Below are 9171 nucleotides of genomic sequence, written 5' to 3' on the forward strand. Positions count from 1 at the left end.
TTCTGTTTAGGTCTTGTGATGATACTTTAGTGATATGTCTCTTGATATATTGACCTGCTTATTACACCTTTGTCATACTTGGCCTTTTTTGTAGCACATTATGCTATCCATCTCCCCATGGTTGTGTCTATGCACTATACGTGCTTGTTGTAGTTACACCTGTGTTTAGTGGGTATGGGCATGTTAGCTCGGTGAGTACTCCCATATAGATTGATGTATTGGATTAGGTTGCACGCTGCAATGGTATTATGTTTGGATTGGTTGCACGCCGCAACGAGATTATATTGGATATGATTCCTCGTATTCATTTTGTGTATTTTTTCTCCCTTGTGGGATGGATTCATTAGCATTACGCTCTTGATATTTTATTTGTTGAACTTGTTGGATAGTTCCATCTTGGTTCTTTTTCCATTATTGATCATATTTGAATTGTTGCTTGTTGATGCATAGATCGCATTGTATGAGGTTCTTGATTGTATTTGATGTGACCTGCTGGTCGAGCATCTTGTACTGGGTGAGACGAGGCTAATGGATCTAGAATTAGTGCAATCGGTATTGTATAATGTTTGTTTGAAGGAAGAATGTCACTAATCAGCTCAGAATTTAGTAACGAATTTTATTGAGTGAGAAGAACTCCATGACTTGTTTATTTGATGGGTGGTTATAAGTTTTTACACATTTCATTCATCATTTGTAGTATTGCAAAGGTTGGAGAAAGATTTCATGTGTCATGAGGTATATTACCTGTACCGAATTTTATAATCAGAAGCTATTAAGGTTGGAAGATTTTGCTATGGGCATATGAGTCATGCGGTACATTGTGTGGTTTCATCTTGCTAGTACAATTATACTTTGATACATCTTGTTGATATTGATACAGTGTATACATTTGAGAATCGAATCTTTGAGGGAGCTCCGGACGTTAGAATTGGTCCTATGGATCCTTAATCTAAGGTTGACTAAATTTTTTTAAGTCTGGATTTTATAATGGCCTTATGTGGTTTGAGGTAAAGTGAGACACCCACGGGTATGGGTATGATGGGTCATACAATGATTTGGCTGCTTTGGAATGACTCTTGGCACGTTCGAGGACAAACGTATGTTTAAGTGAGGGAGAATATCACGACTAGACTGATCGTTTTGAACTTTGGCACTTAGCTCAGAGGGTTCAGACCTTGAGTAGCTTCATATTATGCATTATTACTTTTGAGTATAGTTGAGTTTGACTTTCGAGAGGTTCAGAGCTGATTTGGAAGGGTAATTCTCAATTCGGAAGTTTAAGTTGGATGAGTTGACCGAGGTTTGATTTTTGAATAAGTTACCTCGAAATTACAATTTGATGGTTTCAATAGGTTCTTATGATTATTTTGGACTTAGGCGTATGTTAGGCTTCGAATTTGGCCAGGTTTTGGCTCTATTTGTCGAAAGTTGACAATTTGAAGAATTTGAGAGTTCACAAATTTGTCCGGGAGTTGACTTTGAGGATATCAAGGCTGGATTGTTGTTTCGAGAATTAGAATAGGTCTGTTTTGAAATTTGGGACTTCTGTGCAAAGTTTGGATTCATTCAAGATTGGTTAGACTTGAATCAGATGCTTGGTTCGAAGTTGGATGTTTATGTACTTAAGAGATTGATCTTGATCGACGATTCTTAGTTTTGATATGCATCATGGTGTTTTGAGCCTTTAGAAAAGTTTGGATAATTTATATGGATTTATAGGTATGATTGGACAGGGTCCCGAGAGGCTTGTGTGAGTTTCGGGATAGCTTCAGACCATTTTGGGTTGTGTTGCTTTGTTGATTTCTAGTGTCGTTCTGATGAGCCTCGCGATCGTGCCAGGAGCATCACAATTTGACTTTTGCTGACTTTTGGGAATTCCTTCAAAGATTGAAAATTTATAGATTGGGATCACTTCTTATGGCATTGTTGAGTTTCTTGGATGATGTTTTGCTTGGATTTGCGCGATTGGAGAGCTAGATCAAGGTTTTGATACGATTCGAGATTGAAGACTAGCTTGGATGAGGTAAGTAATCTTGCCTAAGCTTGGTTTGAGGGTAATTTCCCCATTCACTATGATATTTGTTATGTGTTGGGGTGACGTATATGTGAGATGACGAGCGTATATGTCACACCTCTTTTTTGTCACGCAACCCTATTACGAGGTTGGGCTAGAAGAGTTTTTCCAATTGAAGTGACATTTTGAAAAAGGATTATTTATTATTTAGAGTCGCCACTTGGAATTGAGTTCTGGTGTTCCAAGTCACCTTTTATTGAATCCCTTATCAAAAGGAAGATTTGACTCCTAATTTATGATCTACGAAAATAGAAGACTAAGTAAGGAATTCTGTTGACCGAGGGGAAGGTGTAAGGCACTCCCCGAGTCCTGTGGTTCTAGCACAGTCGCTTTACTGACTAATGTAAGGCTTAAATCAATTTTTTTTAGCTATTCTTTTTTATTAATTATGGACCGCTTAATTAATTATTATATATTTCTTTTAATGTGTTCACCTAGGTGCGGTACGCACACAAGGTACTCTTCTTTGAAGTTTGATATTAAACCAAGGTACGAGAATGTACACATGGTTAAAACATAATTATTTTAAATTTAAAGGCATCGAGACGCTGGAATGCGCGCATGATCCTTTTATTATTTAAGCGTATCAATCCAAGGTTCGGGTATGAACACATGGGCTAATATTAAAAGCATATTTAAAATTTTTCTAGTGTATTTAGAGTTATTTTCCTAAAGTAATTTGAGGTTGTGTGGAGGTCATGATTTGTGGATATAAAATTATTGTGGAAGTGTATCATTTAAATAACTATTCACAGCTTAAATGCTTAATCAACCTTAAAATTATTTACAACTTAACAAATTACCAATATCCTACATCTTGAAATTAATTTGATGAACAATAACATGTAACCCGAGTATTAGAAAATGAGAATCTTTGATCTATTATGAAGACGAGCTAGCTTTAAACTTATTTTTACGTAGGCCACAATACTTAAACTGTTCGACCCGAAAATTTAAGTCATCCAATATGAAATAGACACTAACTTGAAGCATCTCACACTAAAATAGATTTTCATTTGAATTAGTTGAAAAAATATGAGCTCAAATAGAACACCCACTAAACGGGAAGCTTTGATTGAAACTAAATTATCTAAAGGTGGACATCCCAAGATCGTTGCCAACACTACTAATAATATTATTGATATGAGTTTCGGTACTTACAGGAATTGAAATTCATTTAATCAATGAAATTCAAATTCTGATAAGATGCTTTCTCTATTAAACTAAAATTTAGTATTACTTTAACGTTTTCTTTCATTATCTTTTATGTAATTAACACATCTTGACAAAAAACTCCTAAAGCCCGAATTTTCGGATTTTAGAAATCAGACAAATTCCATGATCCTATCTTCCTTTGAACAAAAGTATTTGTATCTTAAATCAATTTAACATGGATTCCTAAAAGATCTAAACTTAACTATCAATGGAAATATTATTTTAGGCCATGAGTAAAAGTTTGGTAATCAAATTTAACTTGAACTGACACCCAAACAAATATTCAGTTCACTCTAGTTCGAAAAAAAATTTCACACAACTCAAAAATAGATAAATTAAATAAAACGATGAAACCAAAATTAATCAGAACCAACAAAACTATCTTTCATGTATATGATGAAAATTTGAATATTACCTTTTTTGTGAAGCTTTCTATAATAAAATCACAACCACAATTTACTGATTTCCAAAGCTAGCAACACTAACTTTTCTAAAACCTTAAACTCGGAACCGCGAATGAACTCCGTCTTTAAACTCTCCTTTTTTACTTGTACATTTTTTTCTTTTGTTCTTTTGTTCTCTGCCTCCGTCTGTTTCTTTTTTTTTTTCGTTGTTACTCTTTCCCTTCTTTTCCTTTTTCTTCTTTTTGTTCGTTCTCCCTTCTCCATCCGAGACTTCCTCTCTTTTCTTTTTTTATAAGCCAACATATTGGCAGTATGTTATTGTTCCCCCATTTGGGAGTGGGGGAACGTGTATTGTCGTGTGTGTGCTTTGAGTGAGAAGTGAGGGGTTTGAGGGAATGTGGTGTAATGGGGGTGTTACTTTTTAGTAATATATATATATATATATATTAATAACTTTTTATTTTATTAATTAAAAATGAAGGTAAAATATATAGCTATCTCTCTCTCTCCCCCCTCCCCTCTTTCTCTCTATATATACATGCTAAACAACTTACTTTTAGACTTAAAAAAAACTATATAAGTAAGAAAATCCAAAATTTACGCTATAGTTTAAATTATACAAAAAAGATATAATAGTTTACTTATATATATATATATATATATATATATATATATATATATATATATATATATATATATATATATATAGAGTAAGATAAAATTTTAAAATATTAAGATTAGACCTAAAAAAATATTTACATTAAAATAGTATGAAATTCGGTGTGGTTAAAAATTAGTTGTTCACAACTTGCCCCTCTTTGCTTGGAAATATGAAGAGTTTTCAGGCAAAGAAAAATGAACAAGATGACTAATTTTTGACCTCACCATTATTTAAAAAGAAAAAGAATATAAAAGAAAAACATTGGCCGAGCCTTGGTTTTAAGCAGCCTACATATCCTGGGTTGTAAGAGAATCAGGTCACGTGTAGTTCAAATGAAAGAAGAGTGATGGATTATTCTTAGAGGGAGAGTCGAGTGAAGTTCCGTCGAGGTTCCGATATGCGATTTCTACTATTACATCAAAATGAAAAGAAAATTACATACTCTTGAAATCTAAGAGTTACAAAATTCCTATCTAAATGCCATCTGGAGTCTTGTCTTGATTCTTGACTTGCTTCTCCCATTGACTTTAGACTGAAACTTGATGCTCTCGATGCAACAGACTATGAAATTCTCTCGCAGACTTGTTTCTTGATCAGATGATGGAAAGATGGATCTTGACCATATGTCTCTGCATGCATTACGTCAAAGCTGGTTGCGGTTGGTATTGGGATAAATGTTCCACTTTCTCTGGAAAGAACTAAAATCCTATCTTTTGCACATCCAATCCGTGCTTTGCAGAAAAACCTACAAGCCATCACAAACAAACAAAATGAACAAAACTTTTCTGCCCCAGTTTGCACTAGGAAATTTTTATGAGTTATTAAAAATACATTAAAATATCTTTGCTATTGCAGAATAAAGAATTGCTAAAGATATATTTTTAATAAATAATAGGGGATGTCGTACCCAGTGTTAACAAGAAGGAAGGCAACCATGGAATGTAGTACCCTGTGTTGACGATAAGATAAGGCTCGTGGCACTCTAGGATGCTACTAGGGAATGCCGTATCCTATGTTGGCAGAAAAATGCAGCCAGGGTATGTAGTAGCCTATGTTGGCAATAAGGTGAGGCTTGTGGCACTCGGGATGATACTAGGGGATGCTATACCCTATGTTTGCAATAAAATGAGGCTCATGGCACTCTAAGATGCTACTAGGGAATGTCGTACCCTATGTCGGCAGAAAGTAACGCAGCTAAGGGATGTAGTACCCTGTATTGGCAATAAGATGAGGCTCGTGGCGCTCTGAAATGCTACTAGGGAATGTTTTACCCTATGTTGGCAATAAAATGAGGCTCGTGGCACTCTGAGATGCCAGTAAGGAATGTCGTAACCTATGTTGGCAGGAAAATGCAGCCATGGGATGTAGTACCCTGTGTTGGTAATAAGGTGAGGCTCGTGGCACTCGGGATACTACTAGGGAATGTCATGCCCTATGTTGGCAATAAAATGAGGCTCGTGGTGCTCTGAGATGCTACTAGGGAATGTCGTACCCTATGTTGGCAATAAGAAATGCAACCAGGGGATGTAGTACCCTGCGTTGGCAATAAAATGAGGCTCGTGGCGCTCTGAGACGCTACTAGGGAATATCGTACCCTATTTTAGCATTAAAATGAGGCTCGTGGCACTTTGAGATGCTACTAGGGAATGTCGTACCCTATGGCAATAAAATAAGGCTCGGGGTTCTGAGACGTTATTAGGGAATATCATACTCTATGTTGGCAATAAAATGAGGCTTGTTGTGCTCTAAGACACTACAAGGGAATGTCGTACCCTTTGTAGGCAGAAAGTAATACAGCTAGGGAATGTAGTACCCTGTGTTGACAATAAGATAAGGCTCGTGACACTCTCGGATGCTACTAGGGAATGTTGTACCCTATGTAGGCAGAAAGTAATGCAGCCAGGGGATGTAGTATCCTGTATTGAACATAGGATATTGATTCCCTATAATGAAACTAAAAATAACCTGATTACATTTATATTGGAAGAAAATGAAGGATTTGAGAACTTCACTTGGTGGTGTTCGTCTTTCTACGAACTATTTCCTAAAATTGTTCTATTCCTGTTCTGAACAAAGAAAGATTCGTTAGTTTTAAAATGGTGGTCGATTTATGGCCTTGATTATTTCAATCTCTTGATCTCGACTCATATTCTTTAATGATTTCAACTGCAACTGATTATTTTCTGAATACCAACTCTGCATTTCTGACTCTGAAGAACCTTTGACTTTTCTAAACTTTACCATGACGGTACCTACCCTTTTTATGTTGCCTTTGTTGGCATTTCGCTTTTGACTTCTTTCTTCCAAATTCTTCAATTTCAGAGCATTGGGAGACTTTTGGGTTTTCAAACTTTGCCAATGACGGTTAGTCACGTGGGGCTTAACCTTTTAGCTTTATTTTGCCTTTGTTGGCGCTTCAATTTGATTTTCTTCTTCCAAAGTTTTCAATTTCAAAGCATCGGCCAATCATGGTCAGTCGGGGTCGACTTGATGCCCTTGCCGAGGCTGGGTTCCTTCTTGAACATTGGCTCGTGTGAAACAAAAGCCCAATAAATCAATCTTGCCATCCTTTCTTTGTCTTAATTTCATAATAGAATTAGATCGAAAGGGAGTCACGACCCAAAAACCGACCCGGTCATGATGGCGCCTATCATGAAACTAGGCCAGCCGACACAACTCCCAAATCAACCATTTCCCAATAAAAGTTATTCTTATACCATTTATAAACCAATAATCTCATAATGAAATTAAAAAAAAAATGCGGAAAAATTACACAAGCCCAACATCGGGGTGTCACTAGTCATGAGCATCTACCAAGGTATGAATACAACAAGAGTCTAAAAATGTACTAAATACAGTAATGAAAATGAGAAGAAGGAAAGCAGTGCTGCGAACGTCGTGCAACCACCTTGCTAACTCCGATGACTCTGCTTCTGAGCAATCAACACCCACTACCGAGTTCCGTAATACCTGAATCTGCACACGAGGTGCAGGGAGTAATGTGAGTACTCCAATCCAGTAAGTAATAAGAGTAAATAAAGACTGAGCAGTAAGAAAACACGTCAGCCACGTCATAGCACCACAGTGATTACAACATGTTCCCAAATCAGGATACCATTCAAATCATTTCGTTAAAATCCCAACTTCAGTAAAATCCTTTTAAATTATCTTTCTAACCTTTTCAATATAGGTTTGATGAAATGTATACATAGTGAAAGTGATAGAAATCATAATCGACCCCTCGGGCAAAGCATAGTTAGTATACAAACCCTCGACAAAATAGAAATTCATAATCATTTCATAAAATAAAACTTTTGTTTAAATGAAAGTTGTTTAAAGCATTTGTTCAACATTGTCAATAGAGGCTCGGTCTAAAGATGAGTGTAATCAATAATAAATCAACATATGCGATAGAAACTCACTTTAAATAGGAGTGAAAAACACTAAGTTCATAACCAGGACCCTCAGGCAAGCATCACTCGTGCACATGTATATATATAGCCCCTCGGGCAAGCCTCTCAGTCACTTGTGACTCAACTCTTACCAATCAGAGCTCACACTCAGCACTCACACACAATAGATACCATATAATAACCGTTGCGGCGCGCAGCCCGATTAATATACATATATACATAAATATATATATATACATAAATATATATATATATATATATACACACACACACATACACACACACACATATATATATATATATATTCATGACCCCGGTGAACTATGGTGACGGCACCTAGTCTCTACGACTAGGTAAGCCTAACTTGTGGAAGATGACCAAAACTTGCGGAAGTAAACAATTTAAAAACAGAAATCTGGCAGTAATAGTGTTTAAATTGTGCTGCTCGGCATACACCATATATAAATCTCAAAACCAATATCCAAATCCAAGACCCGGAAACCCACGAATCACAAGCTAAGAATAAAGGAAATACTACATAGCTCTAACTCCGGAATTTGTCTAATGAAAACAAAAAGTACAGAAGGGCTAACTACTAGAAGCAGGAATAGAAAGGGACTTCTCGTTCTGCGGACGCGGCAAATGTACCTCGAAGTCTCTAAGAAGTCGCCTCCCTCAAGGATGGTAGGCCTGAGTAGAAGTACCTAGATCTGCACATGAAAAACATGCGCAGAAGAGGCATGAGTACACCATAGTGGTACTCAGTAAGTGCCAAGCCTAACCTCGGTTGGGTAGTGACGAGGAAGGTCAGGGCCCTACTGAGATTAAATAAAGATAGAGATGACATGATAAGATAAGCAGTACAATTGAGAATCTACACAGGATAATAAGAGTACAATAACGGAAACAGAGATGAAGGCAAACCACAAGGAAGTAACCGGGGATCTCACAGTATTCCGAGTATCTCTTAGTACCCTCAATATATGCCAGGGATCTTGGTATCCCGAGGATCTCTCGGTATCCTCAATATATGCTAGGGATCTCTTAGTATCTCGAGGATCTCTCGGTATCCTCAATATATGCTAAGGATCTCTTGGTATCCCGTGGATCTCTTGGTATCCTCAATATATGCTAGGGATCTCTTGGTATCCCGAGGTTCTCTTGGTATCCTCAATATACATGCCAGGGATCTCTTGGTATCCCGCACCTCAGTCCAGATCATAAATATGTACAGGGGATCTCCCGGGATGTCGTCCCGTAGTCTCAAATTAAAAACACATAGAAGCAACACAAGAATACTCAATTAAATGCAAAATTTCTTACCAAGTAAATAGTTAATTCTAGCCTAACATGTTTCACGTAATGCAATTAAGTCATTTTAAGCAAATAGGCAATTAAATCAAC

This window comes from Nicotiana sylvestris, chromosome 12, assembly GCF_000393655.2.
Source record: "Nicotiana sylvestris chromosome 12, ASM39365v2, whole genome shotgun sequence".
Classification (NCBI taxonomy): Eukaryota; Viridiplantae; Streptophyta; class Magnoliopsida; order Solanales; family Solanaceae; genus Nicotiana; species Nicotiana sylvestris.